The sequence below is a fragment of the Poecilia reticulata genome, linkage group LG12, assembly GCF_000633615.1.
Source record: "Poecilia reticulata strain Guanapo linkage group LG12, Guppy_female_1.0+MT, whole genome shotgun sequence".
In the NCBI taxonomy this organism is placed as follows: Eukaryota; Metazoa; Chordata; class Actinopteri; order Cyprinodontiformes; family Poeciliidae; genus Poecilia; species Poecilia reticulata.
This window is the reverse complement of record NC_024342.1, coordinates 10,601,801-10,602,054: the sequence shown is the minus strand read 5'-3', so window position 1 is coordinate 10,602,054 and position 254 is coordinate 10,601,801.

Below are 254 nucleotides of genomic sequence, written 5' to 3'. Positions count from 1 at the left end.
GCGGGTTTGAGATGCCGATTGAAAGAAGTTTGAGAGGGTTCATGTGTTCGGCACACGATCCAAAATGGAAAAGGCGCAAAGTCAGCAAAAGGTATTTTTACCTTCTTTAAAATTTTTATCACATAGTAAATCAATACGCTTTTCTAGATGACGTTGAGCATATAATAAACAGCTGTAGACTATTGAAATGCGTAATTCATAGAAGGTAAGGTTAAATTTAGCATGTAGCATAGCTAATTATTTCCCTGCAGGGC